General features: G+C 42.3%; 1 protein-coding gene across 7 annotated transcripts in view; it reads left to right on the top strand.

Annotated features, from left to right (window-relative positions):
• LOC110495938 (B-cell CLL/lymphoma 9 protein) overlaps positions 1-22,871 on the top strand; it is a 106,879-nt gene that overhangs the window by 60,384 nt on the left and 23,624 nt on the right. For 3 of the 7 annotated variants that reach the window (XM_036952446.1, XM_036952439.1, XM_036952445.1), the window contains exons 1-2: positions 11,574-11,990; positions 14,817-15,010. The gene's annotated coding sequence lies outside the window, so the exon portion shown is untranslated. Of the gene's footprint in view, positions 1-11,572; positions 11,991-14,816; positions 15,011-22,871 lie in introns of those variants that run through there. The other 4 variants (XM_036952440.1, XM_036952441.1, XM_036952444.1 and 1 more) reach the window with 3 other exon arrangements.

Here is a 22,871-nt window from a genome sequence, read left to right as displayed (position 1 = left end):
GCCAATCAGTTGTGTTGTAACAAGGTAGGGGTGGTATACAGAAGATAGCCCAATTTGGTAAAAATACCAAGTCCATACTATGGCAAGAACAGCTCAAATAAGCAAAGAGAAAGTCGATGTGGAAAATTTCAAGAACTTTTCAAGTTTCTTCAAGTTCAGTCACAAAAACCATCAAGTGCTTCCTTTCCTGTGGTAGTCCTCATGAGAGCCAGTTTCATACTGGCTCTCATGAGGACCACCACAGGAAAGGGAGACCCAGAGTTACCTCTGCTGCAGAGGACAAGTACAATAGAGTTACCAGCCTCAGAAATTGCAGCCCAAATAAATGCTTTACACAGTTCAAGTAACAGACACATCTCAACATCAACTGCTCAGAGGAGACTGTGTGAATCAGGCCTTCATGGTCGAATTGCTGAAAATAAACCACTACTAAAGTACACCAATAAGAATAAGAGACTTGCAATGGACATTAGATCAGTGGAAATCTGTCCTTGGTCTGATGAGTCCAAATTTGAGATTTTTGAGACACAAAGTAGATGAACGGATTAACTTCGCATGTGTGGTTCCCACCGTGAAACATGGAGGAGGTGTGATGGTGCTTTGCTGGTGACACTGTCAGTGATTTATTTAGGATTCAATGCACACTTAACCAGCATGGCTACCACAGCATTCTGCAGCGATACGCCATCCCGTCTGGTTTGGGCATAGTGGGACTATCATTTGTTTTTCAACAGGACAATGACCCAACACACCTCCAGGCTGTGTAAGGGCTATTTGACCAAGAAGGAGAGTGATAGAGTGCTGGATCAGATGACCTGGCCTCCACAATCACCTGTCCTCAACCCAATTGAGATGGTTTGGGATGAGTCGGACTGCAGAGTGAAGGAAAAGCAGCCAACAAGTGCTCAGCATATATGGGAACTCCTTCAAGACTGTTGGAAAAGCATTCCAGGTGAATCTGGTTGAGAGAATGCCAAGAATGTGCAAAGCTGTTATTAAGGCAAAGGGTGGCAACTTCGAAGAATCTAAAATATAAAACACTACATGATTCCATATGTGTTATTTAATAGTTTAGATGTATCCACCATTCACTATTATAGTATTCACTATGTATTCACTATTATAGATTTCTTCACTATTATACAATGTAGAAAATAGTACAAATAAAGAAAAACCCTTGAATGAGTAGGTGTGTCCAAATACTTTTGTCTGGTACTGTATATACAGTAGTTGAGCAGCTCTCATAAAAACATACATCTTTATGGGCACCACTAAATCCCTTTGTTTCACTATATTGCACTGTTCTAAGCAGCCACATATGTTGGTCTCTTTATTAACCTATGGCAATGACATACATTCACTTAGAGAGTCAACTTAAACCTGGAACAAAAGACAGCAGGATGGAAATAAAGCCCATGCCTCATTGTGAACAGGGATTTGTTTTTGCTTTTCCGTGCTACCAGATGTCACCACTTTCTGAGGTGTTAAACATGAAAAACGCGCGTAACTGATGTTTTTACTCACTGTGTTCCGTAAACATTTAACTCTGTGGAGAAAACAGGGCCATGTTCATTAGGCATTAATTGGAAGAAAACCGACGGAAACAGGGAGGGACTATCTGGACTTGTTCTAATGAGAAAGAATTGTTTTGTTTTCCGTTGCAAAAAATTTGCCACGGTGTACCCTGTTGAACATGACCCTGTAACACTGGGGATGTCAGGCACCATATTATATATAAAAGTATGCAAACATTGACAACTGTCTCTGTTTTTGCCCATATAGTAAATGGTATATGTCTGAAACATGTCTGTCATGTACTCTCTGGGGGTAGAGGAACAGATATTTTATCAGCAGGGGACGATCTTTCATATCACTTCCAAAGAGTAAAAAGGATTGCCTTTTTTTTCTCCCCCTTGTTATCTAAGAGCTCCAGCACAAGAATCAACTGAGTAAAACGGTAAAAGCAATTGCCATGGAACTTCTAAGGGAATTGTTTTCCCCCAGAACGGAGTATCCACTTAGATTGTTGTTGTTTTATCTCTCTCTCTTTTTCTCTATCTCTATCTCTCTCCGCTCTTTCTGGGATCCGGGAGTCTGTTGGGTGCGTAGTGGTGGTGCTGTGGGTTCATGCAAAGGATTAGATGGTAAACAAACGCTTTTAATCCCTCGAGTCTGCCAGCCCTCCCTCCGCTGCACGCTTAGTATGCAGCAGAACGAACAACAGACAAAAATCTAGTGCCTCCTCTCCTCCTTCTAACATTCACCGTCTTTGTCTCCATATTGAATCAAGAAACAGATATATGCCGATAGGTCTCTCTGATCATTCGTTGCTATTTCTAACCAATATAAAGAATTATATATTTATGTGTAAATAGAACAGAACAACTACTGCCTAGTGTCTATTCTATTGTGTTGATACAAAGAATCCCTATTGCATTGTATCACTCTTGCTCAGCTATTTGAAGGAAGAGTGTTTTAAGAGAGGCAAGTGATTGTGAAAAATTGCAAATGGTATCTTTGAGATGGCATTCTCTTTCTTTGTTTTGTGAGTGTGTTGTATCCTACATCTGAGGGGATCCGACTAGTACGGTTAGAGGATACTATAGAGTACAGCCAATAGCATGTCCTCAGTAAGGGACACAGGGAAACGCAAACGTGACAAAAGATGTAAACTGCTATCCTGAAGCATGTACTAGGCTGTTAGTACAGCCTGGTCTCATAGACTAGACGTAACATAGTAAATGTAAAACCGGCACAATCATTTTAGTAAGGTATGTTTTGTTTGGTATGGTTACATAGTAGAGGTCGACCAATTATGATTTTTCAACGCCGATACCGATTATTGGGGGACCAAAAAAGCCGATACCGATTAATCGACCTTGCCAAGGCTTTCGACTCTGTCAATCACCATATTCTTATCGGCAGACTCAGTAGCCTCGATTTTTCTGATGACTGCCTTGCCTGGTTCACCAACTACTTTGCAGACAGAGTTCAGTGTGTCAAATCGGAGGGCATGCTGTCCGGTCCTCTGGCAGTCTCTATGGGGGTGCCACAGGGTTCAATTCTCGGGCCGACTCTTTTCTCTGTATATATCAATGATGTTGCTCTTGCTGCGGGCGATTCCCTGATCCACCTCTACGCAGACGACACCATTCTATATACTTCCGGCCCGTCCTTGGACACTGTGCTATCTAACCTCCAAATGAGCTTCAATGCCATACAACACTCCTTCCGTGGCCTCCAACTGCTCTTAAACGCTAGTAAAACCAAAGGCATGCTTTTCAACCGTTCGCTGCCTGCACCCGCACGCCTGACTAGCATCACCACCCTGGATGGTTCCGACCTTGAATATGTGGACATCTATAAGTACCTAGGTGTCTGGCTAGACTGTAAACTCTCCTTCCAGACTCATATCAAACATCTCCAATCGAATATCAAATCTAGAGTCGGCTTTCTATTCCGCAACAAAGCCTCCTTCACTCACGCCGCCAAACTTACCCTAGTAAAACTGACTATGCTACCGATCCTCGACTTCGGCGATGTCATCTACAAAATTGCTTCCAATACTCTACTCAGCAAACTGGATGCAGTTTATCACAGTGCCATCCGTTTTGTCACTAAAGCACCTTATACCACCCACCACTGCGACCTGTATGCTCTAGTCGGCTGGCCCTCGCTACATATTCGTCGCCAGACCCACTGGCTCCAGGTCATCTACAAGTCCATGCTAGGTAAAGCTCCGCCTTATCTCAGTTCACTGGTCACGATGGCAACACCCACCCGTAACACGCGCTCCAGCAGGTGTATCTCACTGATCATCCCTAAAGCCAACACCTCATTTGGCCGCCTTTCGTTCCAGTTCTCTGCTGCCTTTGACTGGAACGAATTGCAAAAATCGCTGAAGTTGGAGACTTTTATCTCCCTCACCAACTTCAAACATCTGCTATCTGAGCAGCTAACCGATCGCTGCAGCTGTACATAGTCTATCGGTAAATAGCCCCACCATTTTTACCTACCTCATCCCCATACTGTTTTTATTTATTTTCTTTTCTGCTCTTTTGCATACCAATATCTCTACCTGTACATGACCATCTGATCATTTATCACTCCAGTGTTAATCTGCAAAATTGTAATTATTCGCCTACCTCCTCATGCCTTTTGCACACAATGCATATAGACTCTCCTTTTTTCTACTGTATTATTGACTTGTTAATTGTTTACTCCATGTGTAACTCTGTGTTGTCTGTTCACACTGCTATGATTTATCTTGGCCAGGTCGCAGTTGTAAATGAGAACTTGTTCTCAACTAGCCTACCTGGTTAAATAAAGGTGAAATAAAAAATAAATAAAAAATAATCGGCCAATTTTTTATTTTTTTATTTGTAATAATGACAATTACAACAACACTGAATGAACACTTATTTTAACTTAATATAATAGATCAATGAAAATCCATTTAGCCTCAAATAAATAATGAAACATGTTCAATTTGGTTTAAATAATGCAAAAACAAAGTGTTGGAGAAGTAAAAGTGCAATATGTGCCATGTAAAAATGCTAACGTTTAAGTTCCTTGCTCAGAACATGAGAACATATGAAAGTTGGTGGTGCCTTTTAACATGAGACTTCAATATTCCAAGGTAAGAGGTTTTAGGTTGTAGTTAATATAGTATTTATAGGACTATTTCTCTCTATACCATTTGTATTTCATATACCTTTGACAATTGGATGTTCTTGTAGGCACTATAGTATTGCCAGTGTAACAGTATAGCTTCCGTCCCTCTCCTCGTCCCTACCTGGGCTAGAACCAGGAACACATCGACAACAGCCACACTCGAAGCAGCGTTAACCCATCAAAAGCCGCGGCCTTGCAGAGCAAGGGGAATAACTACTTCAAGTCTCAGAGCGAGTGACGTTTGAAACGCTATTAGCGCACACCCAGCTAACTAGCTAGCCATTTCACATCGGTTATACCAGCCATTAGGCTGATAGGCTTGAAGTCATAAACAGCGCTGTGCTTGCGAAGGGCTGCTGGCAAAACGCACGAAAGTGCTGTTTGAATGAATGCTTATGAGCCTGCTGGTGCCTACCATCACTCAGTCAGACTGCTCTATCAAATCATAGATATAATTATAACATAATAACACACAGAAATACGAGCCTTTGGTCATTAATATGTGGTCTAAACAATTATTATTTCAGTGAAATACGGAACCGTTCTGTATTTTATCTAACGGGTGGCATCCCTAAGTCTAAATATTCTTGTTACATTGCACAACCTTCAATGTTATGTCATAATTACATAAAATTCTGGCAAATTAGTTCGCAATGAGCCAGGCTGCCCAAACTGTTGCATATACCCTGACTCTGCGTGCAATGAACGCAAGAGAAATGACACAATTTCACCTGGCTAATATTGCCTGATAAACTGGATTTCTTTTAGCTAAGTATGCAGGTAAAAAAATATGTACTTCTGTATATTGATTTTAAGAAAGGCATTGGTGTTTATGGTTAGGTACAGTCGTCCAACGATTGTGCTTTTTTCGCAAATGCGCTTTTGTTAAATCATCCCCCAGTGTTGCATCGATTATATGCAACGCAGGACACGCTAGATAAACTAGTAAGATCATCAACCATGTGTAGTTATAACTAGTGATTATGATTGATTGATTGTTTTTTATAAGATAAGTTTAATGCTAGCTAGCAACTTACCTTGGCTTCTACTGCATTCGCGTAACAGGCAGGCTCCTCGTGGAGTGCAATGAAAGGCAGGTGGTTAGAGCATTGGACTAGTTAACTGTAAGGTTGCAAGATTAGATCCCCAGAGCTGACAAGGTGAAAATCTGTCGTTCTGCCCCTGAACAAGGCAGTTAACCCACCGTTCCTAGGCCGTCATTGAAAATAAGAATGTGTTCTTAACTGACTTGCCTAGTTAAATAAAGGTATAAAAAATTATAATAATAATAATAAATGAAAAAATCGGCAAAATCGGCACCCAAAAATACCGATTTCCGATTGTTATGAAAACTTTAAATCGGCCATTCAGATTAATCGGCCATCGACCTCTATTACATAGGACAGAATCTTACTAAAGGGGGGGGGGGGGGGGGGGGGGGGGGGGTGGGGGGGGGGGTTGGTCAGGGTAGCTGGGTGTGCGTATAACGTGAACGTCTAGCAACCCAAAAGTTGCACGTTCAAATCTCATCACGGATAACTTAAGCATTTTAGCTAATTAGAAACTTTGCAACTAAACCCTGTCTTTCAAAGATAATTCATAAAAATCAAAATAACTTCACAGATCTTCATTGTAAAGGGTTTAAACACTGTTTCCCATGCTTGTTCAATGAACCATAAACAATTAATGAACATGCACCTGTGGAACGGTTGTTAAGACACTAACAGCTTACAGACGGTGGGCAATTAAGGTCACAGTTATGAAAACTTATGACACTAAAACGGCCTTTCTACTGATTCTGAGGAACACCAAATTAAATATGCCTACGGTCCCTGCACATCTGCGTGATTGTACCTTAAGCATCCTGCAAGGAGGCATGAGGACTGCAGATGTGGCCAGGGCAATAAATTGCACTGTGAGACGCCTAAGACAGCACTACAGGGAAACAGGATGGACAGCTGATCGTCCTCGCAGTGGCAGACCACGTGTAACAACACCTGCAGAGGATCGGTACATCCGAACATCACACCTTCGGGACAGGTACAGGATGGCAACAACTGCCAGAGTTACACCAGGAACACACTATCCCTCCATCAGTGCTCAGACTGTCCGCAATAGGCTGAGAGAGGCTGGACTGAGGGCTTGTAGGCCTGTTGTAAGGCAGGTCCACACCAAACATCATCGGCAACAACGTCGCCTATGGGCACAAACTCACCGTCGCTGGACCAGACAGGACTGGCAAAAAGTGCTCTTCACAGATGAGTCGCAGTTTAGTCTCACCAGGGGTGATGGTCGGATTTGAGTTTATCGTTGAAGGAATGAACGTTACACTGAGGCCTGTACTCAGCAGGATCGATTTGAAGGTGGAGGGTCCGTCATGGGGGTGTGTCACAGCATCATCAAACTGAGCTTGTTGTCATTGCAGGCAATCTCAACGCTGTGCATTACAGGGAAGACATCCTCCTCCCTCATGTGGTACCCTTCCTGCAGGCTCATCATGACATGACCCTCCAGCATGACAATGCCACCAGCCATACTGCTCTTTCTTTGTGTGATTTCCTGAAAGACATGAATGTCAGTGTTCTGCCATGGCCAACAAAGAGCCCGGATCTCAATCCCATTGAGCACATCTGGGACCTGTTGGATCAGAAGGTGAGGGCTAGGGCCATTCCCCCCATAAATGTCCGGGAACTTGCAGGTGCCTTGGTGGAATAGTGGGGTAACATTTCACAGCAAGAACTGGAAAATCTGGTGCAGTCCATGAGGAGGAGATGCACTGCAGTACTTAATGCAGCTGGTGACCAGATACTGACTGTTACTTTTAATTTTGACCCCCCCTTTGTTCAGGGACACATTATTCCATTTCTGTTAGTCACATGTCTATGGAACTTGTTCAGCTTATGTCTCAGTTGTTGAATCTTGTTATGTTCAGACAAATATTTACACATGCTAAGTTTGCTGAAAATAAACACAGTTGACAGTGAGAGGACATTTATTTTTTTGCTGAGTTTACTTACTACTTTTTAGCTACGTAACAGCTACTTAGCATGTCAGCTAACCTGTCCCCTAACCCTTTAACCTAACTCATAATCTTAACCTCTAACCCCTAGCTACTTCAAATTGGAATTTGTAACATATCATATGTTTTTGCAAATTCATAACATATTGTAAGAATTGCAGTTCGGAACATATTGTACAAATTTAAATTCGTAACATGTAATACAAATTGTAATTGTAACATAAAATACGAAATGCAAGATGGACATCCACATATTAATACATACCATACGAAACTTAACATATTATACTAATTGGAGTGGCCAAGATTTACATTTACTATGTTACGTCTACCCTGAGTCCAGGTTGGCTACTTCTAGCATCTTGAGATGCCAGGGGTTTATGTGATCCATCATATGAATCGGTTCAGGTCGATTGTTCATGCAGTCTACTACATTTGATAAAGACAGACACAGACAGTTAGACAGACAGATGACGGACATACTTTCACATTCACTTCTTGTCATTTAACAGACTCTTACCTAAACCTATGGGGGAGGGGCAAAGCAGTTGCCAGGTAGGCCCATATAAAATAAAACTGTTCAAAGAAGAACAAGTGGATAAGTGCAAGGGTGGGGGGAATCAAGGGTTGGGGTGGTGGAGTAACCAGGTGCAGTTTGAAGAGAACACACCTACACCTTTGATGTTCAAACCTTTGAGCACATCTAAAAAGACGTCAGGCTATAGGAAAGTGTCTGCTTTTTCATTTACTATAGTCTCCTGTGCAGGCATGCGGTGCACAGCTCTTTCAACTACAATTGATCTGACAGTTCACATACAGTATGGCACATAGACTTTACCTAGAATCTGATTAAGAATTTGGGTTAAACTATTTTTCAAAGTGAGGGTAGCAGAGGAAACAAGACATGAAGACAAGACAAAATATACTGTATTAATTAGTCCACAGGAGGTGGAAATTTGTATTCTGCTTTCATCCAACCCCCCTGATATACACACACATACATAAACAGAACATACATAAACATACACACATTAGATTGGAGAGGCTGGAGCAGAGGGCTGCCGCTGTGCAGCGCCCAATGAGCAATTTGGGGGTTAAGTTACTTGCTCAAGGGAATATCGGCAGTAGGTGGTACCTAAGATATTGATGCCAGCAACCCTCGTTAGGAGGAGCAATGCAGAAATCATAAGTAGGGGAAGATTTATAGGCTACTGCTCTTCTGCTTTTAAATGCAATGTTTTATTGAAATTAGCAAATAAGCTATGCCCTTGTCACCCTGATGGCATCGACATGTCACCTATTTGGACAATTATGATAGCTTATGAAGCTTATAGCTTATGCATATGGCTACACCTCCACCCTTGTATTAGGCTACTTTGCACTCAAACAAAGGTATGATTATATGGATAGAGGCAATTGCCTGCCCTACTGAACTATAGACTAATGAAAACATAGCTTGTGAAAATATGGAAAGATAGGCCAACTTACCAGTGGTGGAAAAAGTACCCAACTGTCATACTTGAGTAAAAGTAAAGAAACCTTAATAGAAAATGACTCAAGTAAAATTGAAAATCACCCAGAAAATTACTACTTAGGTAAAAGTTGGTTTTAAATATACTTAAGTATTAAAAGTGAATGTAATTGCTAAAATATACTTAAGTATCAAAAGTAATAGTGTAAATCATTTCAAATTCCATATAATAAAAAACGTATTTGGGATCAGTGTCCCGTCTACGGGACGGTTGAGCTTACATAGGCTAATGCGATTAGCATGAGTTTGTAAGTAACAAGAACCTTTCCCAGGACATAGACATATCTGATATTGGCAGAAAGCTTACATTCTTGTTTAAACTAACTGCACTGTCCAATTTACAGTAGCTATTACAGTGAAAGAATACCGTGCTATTGTTTGAGGGGAGTGCACAATTTTGAACATAAAGTTATTAATATACAAATTAGGCTCATTTGGGCAGACTTGATGCAACATTTTGAATAGAAATGCAATGGTTCATTGGATCAGTCTAAAACTTTGCACATACACTGCTGCCATCTAGTTGCCAAATCTAAATTGCACTAGGGCTGGAATAATACATTATGGCCTTTCTCTTGCATTTCAAAGATGATGGTACAAAAAAATGCAAAAGAACAGTTGTTTTTTTCTTTGTATTATCTTTTACCAGATCTATTGTGTTATATTCTCATTCACATTTCCACAAACATCAAAGTGTTTCCTTTCAAATGGTACCAAGAACATGCATATCCTTGCTTCAGGGCCTGAGTATATATAGATTTGGGTATGTCATTTTAGGATGAAAATTTTAAAAAGGGGGTGGATCCTTAAGCAAACCAGCCGGCACCATTCTTTTTTTTGAGGGGGGGCACACTCCAACTCTCAGACATAATTTACAAATGAAGCATGTGTGTTTAGTGAGTCAGCCAGATCAGACGCATACCAGGGATGTTCTCTTGATAAGTGTGTGTATAGAGTACCACAGTATGAGTCATACTACCTTTAAAACCTAGCGGTCAAACAAGGAAATGTTCTAATCATTCTAGTTTTTCCACCATTCATTTTTCCCATAGGGGATTTTAGAAACACTATTTTATACCTTTATTTTTTGTAGGCAAGTCAGTTAAGAACAAATTCTTATTTTCAATGACAGCCTAGGAACAGTGGGTTTAATTAACTGCCTTGTTCAGGAGCAGAATGACAGATTTTTTTTACTTTACCTTGTCAGCGGGGGGGATTTGATCTTGCAACCTTTCTGTGGTACTCTATACACACACTTATCAAGAGAACATCCCTGGTATGCCTCTGATCTGGCAAACTGGCCCAACGCTCTAACCACTAGGCTACCTGCCGCCCCAGTAAGAGCTGTGCTTCGTGTGGGCGTGACATTTTGATAAACGTGTAAATCTCTCTAGGACAAGGTGACTTTTATCAATATATTTGCCTGTATTTACCCACCAAAAATGAAATGCTAATTAGCTGCTAATGTGGCTATCATAAAGAACTACAAATGCCATGGTGATCTGAATGAGACTGTTGAATCGAGGTAAAGGTAAGAATCTCTGGGTTAACTATCTAATGTTAAGTAACTGTAGTAATGAATACATTGGCAACATTTCTTTAAATTGACAATTATGTGAACTGTCTTGTGCAAGTTTTAAATTGATACAAAACCTGTTAGCAAAGGTGTCAGCTAGATGTGATGTGCAGGGATTTGTAGTTTTGCATGATGTTTACTTTGATGATAATTACCATTTTTTAAATCTGAGAGTAAATAGAGCCGAGCATATTGATAAAAGTCACCTTGTCCGAGAGAAATTGACATGTTTGTCAAAACGTTATGCGAGGGCAAACCTACACGAAACACCCCTTATTTAAAGTTTTTCGAAAATCCCCTATGGGAAAAATTAATGGTGGAAAAACGATTGGAACCATTTCCCAGTTTGACCGCTAGCTAGGTTTTATGAGTATTATGACACCTCCACTGTGGGGCTCTATTGAACCATTTTCCTGTCCTTGCTAAGCATTCAAAATGTTAGAAGTACTTTTGGGTGTCAGGAAAAATGTATGGAGTAAAATGTACATCTTTAGGAATGAAGTGAAGTAAAAGTTGTCAAAAATATGAATAGTAAAGTACAGATACACCAAAAACGACGTAATAAGTGGTGTAAAAATATTGTATAGTATTTCTACACCACTGCTATTTACTGTCCAGCCTAATAGGCCAAAATTAAAAAATTCTCAAATGCATAGGATATTTTATGGTTATCCTAGTCTTGCAATTGGTTATTCGGTTATTATCTTTACCCTGTCGTTCTTAGTAGGCTATAACGGATCGACTTCGCTCTCACTTCTCTGTGAGTTTTGTCTGTGTTCTAAACTGGCTGGGGTTTTTAGCTTGCTTGACAAGCACCCCTCCCCCAAACTTTGGCGAAACAGGAACAACTCCTTTGAGAGAAAAAAAAAGCTTGCACAAGTTTGGAACGTCTTGGAGAGGCCCTTGTTATGCTTGGAGTATAATAGTCAGCAGTTGAGATTTATTTGTGCAAAATCTGGAAGGATTCTACTGTTCTTGTTTGTCGTGGAAAATAACATTTTAACCTCGTCTTTCGCGTAGGCCTAAACTCTTTTGAAAATTGTTTACTTTCCTCGAGGATAATTATTGGTGAAAGTCTATTTGTGTATGGAATAATTTGTCCTCACCGAAGAAAGATGGGACTCGTGGAGCTCTGTATACATATGTGATATCGTGTTCAATAATGAAGGAGATTGTGTCAGACACAATGGGTAAGAGAGGGTTTCCCTTTGCATCTAACGTTACCTAACCTAGCTAGATAGCATTTTTATCCCATGCCTGTTTTTCAGCTGTAAACATACTTGGCTTTACTCCGTTGGGAAGTCAGACCCGTATTCTCTGAAGTTAACGTTACACCTTTAAACGTTAGACTTCAATTTGCTATTTCAATATATCGCTTCAAAGTTGTCCCTAGTGCTAATTTTACCCTATGAATTTGTGTAGATGGGTATTTGTCCATTGCAACACACATGCTGCTGCTTTCTATTTTTGTCATGTATTTTTTTGGGTTACTTACTTTACCGATTACGTGTTTATCGTTTTCCCACTAATACAACACATCCTGACTTTCGTAACACTTAAATCAGTGCACTTATTCAGGTCTACACGCGGTGAAATCATTGCAAAGCAGTAAGCAACAAAAGTATCCTGCAATGTTGATCGTGATTCCCCGACTTGGCCTGAAGCTTTTTGTCCCATTCTGTTATCCACCCCGAAGTTTTCTAGTGGAAGGCTCGGGCAGCCATGGTCGAATAAGCTAAATCTATATTTACATTTCGTGCTACAGAAGTGTTACAATGTTGCAGTGACTTGCCTAGTTAAATAAAATTTAAAAAAAATGTGTTTGAGCCGCTTGTTAACAGTGGTGGTTCTAGACCATTTCAACTGGGGGGGGGGGGGGGGCAAGCTTGGGCCAGTTGTACTGTTAGAGGGGCCAGTTACATTAGACGTTATTGTTGTCATATCGTTTTCTATACTGCATTGCAGGCATTAGCAGGCAAAATAACATGTTCATAATCATTCAACATTTTTTTTTCTTTTTCTTTTTTTTCTTTTCTGTCTAATAACGGATGTAAAAAAAAAAGAAAGATAGCAATAATTAGTTATGTAAAAATGATTTCATACTCCACATTCAGGGGGGCCACAAGGGGGTCCAAAATTGTTGTCACAGGGGCACTGCCCCCCCCCAGAAAAGCTGAAATGAGATGTTTTGTAACTTTCTGACCAACACAAAATGCTAGGAGAGGGTACAGTTATTTTTCCATTCATGGCATCCGACTCAATATGGAATGGGATGTTGCAACGTATCTTGAAATGAATGTAGCCCGAACCTCTTTGCATATGTAAACATTGAATTGGAGGTACTGTAAAAAGTTGAATTATACATTTTTTATAGTATTCCTAATAGGTGTTGTATCAATTAGTTGGAAACTTGCATCACCACCCTGTTGTAGTTTTATACATGGTATTTATGCTGTGTAACTAGCCCATTTGTTTCGTGCGCAAGGACTGTCTACTTGTTCTGCCCATAGAGAATACTGTGTCATGTCCTGTGTCCACCTGGTTGTGGTTCCTGCTTGTATGGTAGGTTGGTTAGTTAACCAAAATGTTGGCCTTTTCACTCTGCTCACGACTGTCTGGGCATAATCAATATTTGCCTAAAGGTTATTTTGGTGTTGTGGACTATTCATATCGAAGATGTGAATGATGCCATGGCAAATGATACTGGTCAGGGTAGCTGATGAAGCCGTATAACGCTAATTTGGAATGGAAAATGAATAAATCTGCTGCAGTACAGTAGGTTAAAGCTAGAATCCTTAGTTGCTACATGCATGTTTGGACTTATAAATGAATGATATACCCATTGATTCTTGAAGAATATAACTTATAAATGCCGCATGAGCTTAGTTCAAGTGTCTTACCCCATCAGAACTCAAAATAAAATTATAATTTTTTTACTCCAATGTTTGTAAACAAACACTGTGGTTAAAACTATAATTTTGATATCATGGTCAGGGTTTCATTCATAGCTCTGTCTATGAATTTGAGAGTGGTTACTTTTCTCCAGGCCAATCTTAGCTTTTTACCAAAATAGAGGTGGGGTGGCTGCTTTGCTATTGTTTCAACTATGGATCTGAGCATGGAGATGATAATTAAGGCCTAAAAGGTGATGCATACCAGGCTAGGGTAATGTTATTTCCTAGATGTCCTCTTGGATCAAATGTTATTTCATCCTAGCTGTCCTGTAGTGTTTCTGCTGTAGAGGGGCTTAAACCTGGGCATCTAACCTAATGTCGAAGCTGATGTGCGTCACAAATGCTGTGGATCTGTAGGTTGTCTGCTATCTATTCCCTTTGCACTGTGTGTAGAATCTGCCATGTGACTCCATTGGTTTTGTATATGTGATGGTTGTATGCATTGGCTTGGTTTAGGTGGGACGTATCATGTACACCTGATACAAGCGACACTTTTTCTATGTATCTTTTCCCTTGTCCATCTTATTTATTAAATGTATAATTGCTAAATTGCATTGTCCCCTGTTGCAGCCAGAGAAAGAAGAAACACAATCGATCTAAAATCAAACAAATAAAAATCAAACAAGTTCGATTTGGGCCAGACTGTGCCTACCCTGTTCCTCTTACTATTTTAATTCTTCTTCTCGAAGACATTGCCCTCAAGCCTCCAAAAAGCCAGACACGGCTTTACAACCAGGCGTTGAATGTAGCGATTGTGCCTTTTTTTTAAAAAGCGGCTTGATAGGAATGAGATGAAAACATCTGTGGTCTGTTTAATAATAATTTTCCTCAACCAAAAGTTAAGTGTGTTTAGGTCTTCTTTGGAGATTGAGGCCTGTTTAGGAGGATGTAATGTTACGGAGCGTTCGTAGAGAGAATGTATTGCTCAGAACCAAAATGATTGTCTCTCAGATGGAATAGGGGATCGTGTCAACTGGATTTCTTCTATTTCTATCTGCGATATTCCGAGCGTTTTTAAAGACCGTGAATTTACCCCTGATGCTTGTCTTTTTCTCTCTGCAGGTTTGTGAATGGGCACTGTGATCTTCTGCTGAGAGGGAGTGCTGGGATTTGAGGCTCTGCGACAGTTGTGACTCCGGGCCGACGCTAAGCCAGTCAGCTTGCTTTGTCTGCCGGACCAAGGTCAAAGGGAACCCTGGGATAGGCGCTCCTCGTGAGGAGTAGCCGGGGTCTCTGAGACCTGGGGGTCATTTAAGGTAAGGAACATCGCACGCACACAAATGCGTGTGTATGTAGCCTCCATGTTACTTTGTCACTGTTGTGGTTTGGACTTTACAGGCAGGTGATATGACGTGTAAATGTTTTTGTCCTTGTTGGTGTATGTGTCAATTCTGTTCAAGCATAAGGAAGGTTACGCACAACACGTATCACGGACTACAATACGGTAAATCAAACAGTTTATTATTTTGTCTGTGACAACGTATTCACAGATGTCGACTCTTCCCATGACACCTGACGGCTTATGTTGCGCAATTGTCTATTTGTGCATGGGATCTAAGAGTCTAAACTTAAAGAACTCAAAGAGCAGTAACAGGGAACTTGAAGTGATAGTTTACTCCACAAATTTCAGACATGTGTTTGTGTGGGGGGGGCGGGGACATGTTCTTGTATCCATGTATCTTGTATCCATGGGTTCAGGCCCTGGGTAGAGGACAGTGCATCCTGTTTCTGGAACGGTATGCTGTGCAGCAGGGGTTATCGTCAGCCTGGGTAGATCTAAGGGCGGGCACATACACATGGCATGAAACAGCCCAGCACACCATCCTGTAATCACAGCCCGTGACCTACACACCCACTAATGGCCTCCGATGTAGGAACACACAGGCTGACCGCCAGGAAATGGTGTGTGTGCGCGCGTATGTACAGGAGAATGTGTGGTGTAGGCATGCGTTGTTTCCATGGCTGGGTAGGAGTCTAGTTATGTCCTTTAATTGGGACCCATAGTATTTTTTTTCTTCGTCCAGTCACATGGTCAGGACATACTGCTGGCTCTACATATAGGCTAATGCTTCATTTTAGATTGTTGGTGTTTGTAAATTAGAGCGACACTACACATGCTCATCAAAACCGTACTGGGTAAAATGTATCTGTTCATTCACACTGTCCTTCCTAGCACAGTTCCAGCAACTTTGGCTTGGCTCAGGTGTGTGGATAGGGTATTGGAGGTTGTTTTGTTCTGGTTTATTGTGATTGGTGGCATGCTGTTGATGGCGTTAGACTGTTGTGAGAGTCTGATGTGAGCAGTCTATGTTTTTGTAAGAGTAGGCCATGTTGGGTCATGTTCATAGGGCACCCAACTGGAAATGTTTTCAAGCAATTATCAATTGGACAAACCCAGTTGGTCCAACCCAGTATCGGTCCGTTTTCTACTATTTAATGCCTAATGAACATGACCCTGGTGATGTGCAGTCTCTCCCTCTCACTCATGTGCAGTGTGTGGGTGTTGCTGCCCTTTCCACCAGTGCCCAACTGACCTGATTGTGACCCAGCTACTCTCCCATAGTGCACTGGGCCATCTGTCACTGCCACAGCTGCCACAGGCTATGGCTCTAATAAATGGGCCTCTTTTTAATCTGGCACGGTTAGTTACTGTTCCTCAAAACCCCATTGGAGAAATGGAACGTTCTCTTTTTACTTCTCCCTCCACTGCAAAATGTGCATTCTTATCACCCATCTCTCTCTGTCGTCTCTCTCGCTCTCTCTCCTCTGTGTAATCTGAAATTGCAGGGTTTCACAGTGGCTCAGTTTGCCGGTACTGTCAACTCTAAATGAACTGTCGCAACCAGCAGGATCCTCCATCATCGTTTCAATCTCTATTTTGGTTTCCCAGTAGATTATAACGGAGATGGACATAGATTTAGTTTACATATTGATTTCACACGCATAGATTCTGTTTGCATATTGGTTTCACACGCATATTGCACTTTATTTTAGTGTTGTTTTTGTTATTTACACCCCTACTTTCTGTGATTGGCTAGTGGTACCCCCAGTGAGGGAATGGCTTTCTCTGATTGGCTAGTGGCTACTGACTATAGCTCAGTTCCTTGTAGTGGAATCTTTTCAATTCAGCTCATGATGTGAATATGAAGGTTGCCAGGTCTACGGATACCTTATCCCTCCCTGAGTTGAAAAATGTAGGGTGTGCTGATTTGAAACGCTTTACTGGCGTGTGGGGGAGGGGTGCATTTGGCACCCTCCACTGAAACAGGAGAACTCTGGGATTTCTCTCCTCCATTCCCCCCTTTCTATCCCAAATAATCCCTTCTGCTAACAAGGCACATTTTTCCTTTTCCCTTTCACTCTGTAATATGGCTGGTTAAGCACTGGCAAGACATTGTAACCTTATGCTATATGAGTGCACTGGTGAGGCTTTGCCAAGCGCAATGAGTTCTGGAGTGGCATTGTATTGCCAATGGTTTCTTCCCGATGCCAAGGCCAGGTTGTGTCACAGTGCCAGCGTGCCAAGAAGAGCTGAGGCCTGCCAGGACATTAAATGGGCTGCAAAGGATTCTGCTCCTGTTCCTGCGTCTAGCTAAACACAGTTTGATATGGGGCGGGGGCACAGGTTTTCACCACCCATAGATGAAATAGTCCTGGTGTTATGATAGGAACTTAAGCATTGCTCAGCGCGGTATTGTAAGCACAACCTCTCGTCACCACTGTGAGTTCTCCTGCTCCTGTGTGTCTGGTGTGTCCATTCCAATGCGCGTCACTCATGTTACCAGCTGATGGTCTGACACCGTGTCGCCCATGCGTCAACCGTTTGGCTGCGTGTGTCTGTGCCACGAACCCATTCCAAAAGTGGTGGCAGGGTGAACCAGACTGGCAGTGGAGAAAGCCAGGGCCAATGGAACAGCCTTTGTGGTAAATGAACAGGACTTTTTTTTTTAGACGAAGCTTGGCTTCTCTATGCGGTCTAGAGATGCTCTTTGACCTGTTTTTATATTTCCTGCCCTGAAATGACAGAGCTGAACTTCCTGCACTCTGAATACTGAAATGACAGAACTGAAATTTCCGAAATGACAACTGAAATTCCTGTTCTATTAGCTAATATTTACCAGTCAAGGCCTATCCAATCATTGCAGGCTTCAATGATTTCGTTAAATCATTGTTAGAACATTGAGAAAGAGCCTGGGTTGTGGCGATTTGGTGTGTCGCAAACTCTGTTCGGCTGCTCCAAGTGGTAAATGTCGTACTTGCATTGAACCGCTTAGCCTAGAATTTACCTGTTCAAATAGTTTCTTCAATTTCCCCTATGACTGTGTGAATTCATGGCTGCATATGCCTATTGAGTGAACAGTGTGATATGAGATCCGTGCAGAACCATTGACCAATTTAATTAAGTACCAATCGGGTGTTATTTGCTAATGACTGGTTGGTTGTTTAGCAACAAAACCGACGTTGGCACAACTTTGGGGCTAAACAGACTGGGTTGGCATAGATGGTTGACAACATGTAAACTATATTCCGTTGCCAATGTTTATTGAAAACGAATGCATTTGCACATGGAGCGCTTGTCTCACACACGTTGTTACAGTTGTTGGTTAGCTAGCTAGGGAATTTTGGCCATATTAGCATTGACATGAAAATCAGTCCACACCTCAAAACAAGACACGTGACGTGGTCATCTAACCCATCTACAACTTCTCTAATCACACAGACTGTTTTTGCGCGAAATGGTACGAGGCATCATCCTCTTCGCATACTTTTTGAGGCATATGTTCAGTAAATCCAGTGTACGCGCCACACAGAACGTACTACAACTGCCTCTGCGTCGCAATGCTGCAAGGCAAACGCAGCGTTCCATTGGAAATGAATCTATTTCTGGTGTACCAAAATTGCAGAGAGTCTGTAGGTGTGATCGAGACGTGTCTGACGAAAAGTGCACAGACGCAGTATGTCACCCGTTGAGCTATAAAAGAGAGGCGCATACAGATCTTATCCCTGCGTGATCACTAAATAATGGTGTATGTTCTCATATCGAAATTAATGACTGAGCACAGATGGCACCCCGACGCGTCCTACAAATAGAATATCAGAGTTCAGAGCGTGATATCAGACGCTTCATCCAATATCAGGTGTGACAGCTGTGAGCAACCAGCCACATCCCCCTAACCAGCCATTAGCCAACACAGCCACTTCTCTCCGTCCGTTCCTGCTGTGTATCTCCCGTCAGTTTGAAAATGTTATTTAGCCGTGTTGCCAAGCTGGGGTGTGCAGACAGTGATGGGGTTTCTGTTGCATTTTGTTTTAATTATTGGAGCGGCTCAGAGCGCGAGCGAAGTGGACACGTTTAATTTCGCCTGTAAGAACAAACAGACCAGCCTGACGAGGATTCACTGTCACGCAGCCTCTGAATGCCGCTGCCATAGACAGGGATGCAAACTCGTCGCTTTAAGGCGATATTTACCGTTTTGATCTCAAAATTGGTCATCCACGCGAATCACGTGGAATTGTAAAACAATCATGGGGAGGGGGGCGCAGAGTGTATCGCCCATTGCGCTATTAGAGAGGAGCGAACAGATCTTGTCCCTGTGTGGTCACTACCTCTCTCTCTAAATTAATGACCGCACAGAATGCATCCCTACATGTCCTACAAATAGAATATCGGAGCTCAGACAGAGCCTGATGTCAGAAATGTCATATCAGAACGCTTCATCCAATATCAGCTGTGACAGCTGTGAGCAGTCAGCCGCATCTCCTAACCAGCCATTAGCCGACTCAGCCGCTTGTCTCCGGCTGTTCTTTCTGCCCATCTCCATCAGTTTAAAATGTTTATTTAGCCGTGCTGGGGTGTGCAGACATGGGTTGGGTTTCTATTGTTACAATTGTTTAAATATTGGAACGGCTCACAGTGCGAGTGAAGTGGATCTGTGTCTTACCATGTAGCGAGCCCCTTTAAATTACTCACGGGCTGCAAGTAAGTGAGAAGGGGTGTGTGGGAGGGAGAGTGTGTAGGCTGTGTGTAAAGTTGTCTGAGGAGTAGGTTAAAGATGGTTTCATATAGGCCAAGTGTGTGCCCCTTACTGCCGATATGAAAATGCAGATCATTGTGCATTTATATTCCTTACTACATTCCTCCTGCCCAATCGCAGATATGCCTTTCGATATGAGAAAATCAGCTTTTTTCTGCAGTAGCAGGTTTTTGTGCAAAATGTATAGAAAACGGGAACAGCCGTCCTGGGGGGAGGGTCCTCTGTATCGTTGCCGGGTAGTATGAAAACATACATCTATTATAAAGACTATTTACTACCGGGGCGGCAGGTAGCCTAGTGGTTAGAGCATTGGGCCTGTAACCGAAAGGTTGCTAGATTAAATCCCTGAGCTGACAAGGTAAACATCTGTCGTTGTGCCCCTGAACAAGGCAGTTATCCCACTGTTCCCCGGTAGGCCTTCATTGAAAATAAGAATTTGTTCTTAACTGACTTGCCTTGTTAAAGGTCAAATATAATACTGTAAGTCGTTCTGGATAAGAGCATCTGCTAAATGACTAAAATGTAACGCATCTTTAGTAAAATGTTGTTATTGTGACAACCCCACTCTTAAAATAGGAACATTTTCTTGCTGTATACTCAGATTTTCTGTGCAAAGATTTTGGTCCCCTTTTTTTGACCCTCATTAGTTTGCGTCCCTGAAGGACAAGGGAGTAGGCAACAGCACAAACAGATCTGGGACCAGGGTAGTTCAGGCCTAAGTCAAGGTCAAAACCATTTGGCGTGTAATACAGAGTAAAGCCAGGACTTCTCGTTAGTATTGTGGCAAGGAAACACTACTCATGGTTTTAACTTCTTGAGGAAAACAGCCCTAATGTTGTCATCCAAGCTACAGCACTCAATATTGTATATGCTGCAGGTTTTTAAAGGACCAAAGAGTTTCGTCTGCTTCGTATAAAAAAAATAAGAATAAAAAAATAATATTTAAAAAAATTGGTGATGGAAAAAAATACCACAATACCGGTATTGTCACAGCCCCCAGAGGGTGTTGCACAGGGTTAGGGTTACCACTGGATTTGTTGGTAAAATGTTTGTTGTGGGTCTGCTTGTCTGTTGAGGGGTATTTGTAGGGTTTTAGTTGGTAATAGGTTTAGTGGGCTTTGGTTTGTCAGTAGCTTAATCTGTTTAGTGAGCTGTGTTACTGTGTGTGAGTCTTTTGTCTTGTGTAGGGCTTGGACAGCAATCCGTTTACTGAGTTAGGTTTGAGTATCTCAGTTATGATACGTCTGTGTGTGTTGGGTCTGAGAGGGAGGCACATCTGCTGATCATGCTCCTCTCATTATGTATGAGCGATGCAGTGACAACCCCTCCTCTCTGCCCCTCTGCTCTGCCGCAGTCAAGCCATAATGCAGCCCCTGTGACTGGGATGTCTGATAGCCCTCGGTACACTAGAAACACACGCTCATAAGCACACACGCTCATAAGCACACATGCTCATACACTCAACGTATGTACGTACACATACATTGATGGGGCTGTGAGTGGCGATGGATATGGTGGCGTCTTGTCACTGAGTGGTACATTAGCTCTCTGCGTTAATGTTTTCTCTTTCCCCATCTGCACATCAATGATATTATTCTATCGATACGGTATCTCCCTCTCGCTCCTGAGATCAAATCCCAAAGCAGATTCACTCTTTCCACATACACCCCCCCCCCCCCCCCCCCCCCCCCCCCCCCCTTGCATAGGTCGTAGGATCTTTCAGAGATTAACAGGTAATAACGCCCGATATTCTGTGGACGGCCACCAGTCGCCCACTGCCGACATTCCGGTTGGTCCGCCTTCCCTCTTGGAATGCTGCCTTTCTCCCTCCGTTCCTCCCTGTAGGTTTCATAGCTTTCACCAATCCACTCGTGTCAGATCAGTGATGACTTCAAGGAAGGATGCATTTTCAAAGTATAAGAAACACAGCCGCCTTCTCAATCCTTTCTGACTCTTCATTTTGATTTACATCAAATTATATTTCTTAACTGCACACTAGGAGACGATTGGCTATGGTTTGGGTATAGCTTTCTGTGATCGTCTGGCTGCTTTGTGGACCCTGTTGTTCATTCGGCGCTGTTGGTAGATTGTCTTAGAACCGCGATTGGCTGCAGATATGGTGACCTATTAACTGTGTGATGAGCTGACCCAGACAGTGTTGGGGCCAATCAGAATGTCTAACCCAGAACCAGGGCCAGCAGACCTGGGTCAAATGCTTTTCATGCTTGAGCTGAGCTTAAGTATGCCTGCCTGGTACACTGTTGTTTCATGTTGGTTTCAAGTTAGTTTGTGTCCGGCTGCTACTCCTTGGCATCAGGCTGATGGCGGTGCAGGATTGCTTGTTAGGACACAGACGAGGCACATGCATGACTCAGACCCTCACACACACGTTGTAGAGACGTACACAAACACTCTCGCACTTCTTCACAGATGTACTAAATGCAAGCGCGAAGATGTAGCTTACACACACACACACACACACACACACACACACAGTGGGCAGATTAGAGGAATTAAGTGAGTGTGCTGGCGCTAGGGCTGACCTGCTCCGGATGATCGTCTTTGGCAGTGCTGATGAGATTTTGGCCCTGGCCCCACAGCCACTGTAAGCAGATTAGATCACCCACTGAAAGGTGAACGCTGAACTGCCACACAACTTTTATCCACACACACACACTTGTCCACACCAGCGTGTGTATGGGAGAGAGTGGGGATTACATCATCTGACATGGGCATCTCTCCATCATGTTCAGAATAGGGCTACGTCACATAACAACTTCGGTTCCACTTTGCTCTCTTCACTCTCCTCATGGCACAGTTTGATATGCGTTTTACAGTTGATTTCAATACATCTCTTTTTAAATTGCTGCTGTGAGCGGGTAGACCTAATAGGAAATGTAATTAACAAACCAATTAGAACGTCCGGTGGAGGTGTTCTGTTTGCACGTTATGTGGTAAAGATATGATGATGCCGTGTAATGGTTTAAATGACATTTTTAATGGTCTTCCCTTTTTGGTTTTCCTTCATGCTATTCCTAATCTTGTATATTTGTACATGTGAATAGGCCTCACTCCTCCTATA

The sequence above is a fragment of the Oncorhynchus mykiss genome, chromosome 18 (assembly GCF_013265735.2).
Source record: "Oncorhynchus mykiss isolate Arlee chromosome 18, USDA_OmykA_1.1, whole genome shotgun sequence".
Classification (NCBI taxonomy): Eukaryota; Metazoa; Chordata; class Actinopteri; order Salmoniformes; family Salmonidae; genus Oncorhynchus; species Oncorhynchus mykiss.
The sequence above is the reverse complement of the archived record's forward strand: the minus strand, read 5'-3'. Positions and strand labels throughout refer to the sequence as shown.